At 52.3% G+C, this 2,611-nt stretch overlaps 1 protein-coding gene across 2 annotated transcripts in view; it reads right to left on the reverse strand.

Moving 5' to 3' along the window:
* The window catches only part of Taf7l (TATA-box binding protein associated factor 7 like), an 18,907-nt gene that overhangs the window by 15,113 nt on the left and 1,183 nt on the right, over positions 1-2,611 (reverse strand). The window lies entirely within an intron of this gene.

Below are 2,611 nucleotides of genomic sequence, written 5' to 3' on the forward strand. Positions count from 1 at the left end.
TGTGATTTACAGCAAGGTGTAAAAGGTGTATTTCGAATTACTGGGGACCCGAGAGAGTACCGGACCAGAGGGAGTCCCTCCTTTCGGGGTCTTACACAAGAAGCTTTTTTATGGCTCAACTGCAGTGGCTCAGCACTCCCTTGGGAGAAAGGAGTTCCATCCTTCCATATCCAGACCATGGATACCAGCTTTATGGAGTAAATTCCTTGAAAGAGTGGTATGAATAGAACCTAAAAATCTGATATTCATTCATTACTACCACCTACTGTTATGCAAAGAAAAAAGATCACAAAATTAGGTCTGTAGGAAGGAAGGATCTCGAAGTTGTTGGGGGAGGTGTATGAATATGATCAAAATACATTATTGAGTAGAATGCTCAATTAATAAAAATATTTTAAAAATCAATCCCTTAGTATAATTTAGAAGTTATTAGAAAGTATAAAGAGTGCAGAAAGACACCCAGGAAGAGGCTAGAGAATGCATTATTCTTGATAGTTATTTCTTTTTTATTGTTTATATATATATACATACATATATATATGCATGTATATAAACAATGAAAAATAAAAGCGCCTATGACTCTCTGAGGCTGCCAGTCAAACTCCGGCCTCGAAGCCTCTAGGCCATGTTCGAAGCCTCTAGGTTGCATGCATTCCTGCAGTGCCTGGAGGCATGCCTGCACAGCTCACAGCTAGCTCAAGAGCTCCCCTGCTGGTACATATGTGAAAATGTCAATGAAACACTTTGCACAATTAATACATACTTGGGCACAATTTAGAAGTATCAAAAGTAAATGAAATAACCCTTGGAGCTGGATATACCACTTAAGCAGAGAAAACAGAAAATACTTAAGAGTCTGAATGCAAACACAGAATGTAAGAAAGGAACTGTAAAGCAAGTATCAGGTCAGTCCTATCTTTCAGACTTCTCAGCTGAACCAAGATTAGGGCTTTTCGCTCATCTTAATGCCTTTTTGGCAACTCCTCTTCTACAGAATAAAAACTTTATTCAACTATTAATTGTTTTAAAAATGATTTTAAAATATCTCCTTGTTGATAGTCCCAGTAAAAACGTTTAAAGGTAGAGAAGGGGGGGAAAGAGCCTTGTTGAAAAGTTTCAATAGTTTAAAAAAAGAGCTATATGTTAAAAGAACATGAATCCACTTCCCTCCCCTAGAAATATTCTTTTTTCTTAATTTCTTTTGAAAATTCCACGAGGCACTCTCGGATGCCTAATTAAATGAACAGAATCACTTTCTACTGCTCACATCTAGCTTATCTCCCTTCCGCAGGACAATTGGAATGATGTAGCCTGAGCCCAAAAGCTCCAGGCAACACAAACTTGGTCCTGCATTTTTATTTTAAAGCGCACAACCATGTGCTGCCCTTTGGAGACTGCCCGGTCCCGTCTTTTTCTTTCTCGGGGAAACCCAACGGAAAAGTTCCGCTCCTCCCGTTTTTGCTCATTTATGCTGAAAATATATCCCCACACACACACCCGCGCAATGCCACAGGAACCTTCACACCTTCCGGTCAGTAACCCTGGCCACGGCAAGATGCTGCGGAGACACCTTTCCACACTCCCGGGGCCTGGTGGTCCTCCAACTCACCCGCCGCCGCTGGCCGGGACTTCTCGGACATTTCTGCTGGCTGAGATTCTAGCTCAGGGAGCTTGGAATCAACCGCATAGAGGTCCGAGCACCGAGAGAGCCCGGCTTTACAGGTAGCACGCGCCCAGGCTCCGCCCCTCTCCCCGCCCCGACCCCGGGAGGCTGCCCGTCCATCAGAGGGCTGGGGCCTCGACGCCTCCAGGCCATGCGCGCAGCCTCCAGGTTCTGCACTGCCTTGCGGGGCGGCACCTGACCGGGCGCGCATGCGCGCTGCGCTCCGTGCTCTCAGCGCCAGAGCAGATGGCCAGGCCACCGCGGCCACTGAGTCATCCACGGGGACAGGGGGCGGGGCGGGCCGGGGCCTGAGGCCACCTCAGGGACCCGGGGCGGGGGCGACGCACAGCAAACAGATGGCGCAGCAAATGCTCAGCCCGCCTGTCCCCTACCCTGTCGCCCTGTCACCTGGCGAGGCCACCTCTGATGTTAAACACTCCGAGCGCCCCCCCCCCCCCGCGCCGCTCCCTGGCCGCGGCTGCGCAGCCTCAGCAAGGCGACCCTTGCGGCCATGACGGGGGAAGGGGAGGGGGAGGGGGGCGGGCCTCCCCGCGCCTTCGCGGCCATGGCCGCGGCCCCGCCTCAGAGGACCTTACGACCGCTCGAGGCTCACAGGTCCCTCCCTGTGCTGGGGCACCAACGTGCCACCTGGCCGAGGCCCCAAACTGCCACAGCGGTGCTGTGGGGGTTCTCCCAGGCCTCAAGCCGCCACCAGGCCTCAAGCGGCCACCAGGCCTCAAACCGCCACCAGGCCTCAAGCGGTCACCAGGCCTCAAGCGGTCACCAGGCCTCAAACCGCCACCAGGCCTCAAGCGGCCACCAGGCCTCAAACCGCCACCAGGCCTCAAGCGGTCACCAGGCCTCAAACCGCCACCAGGCCTCAAGCGGCCACCAGGCCTCAAACCGCCACCAGGCCTCAAGCGGCCACCAGGCCTCAAACCGCCACCA

Source organism: Mus pahari, chromosome X (assembly GCF_900095145.1).
Source record: "Mus pahari chromosome X, PAHARI_EIJ_v1.1, whole genome shotgun sequence".
Classification (NCBI taxonomy): domain Eukaryota; kingdom Metazoa; phylum Chordata; class Mammalia; order Rodentia; family Muridae; genus Mus; species Mus pahari.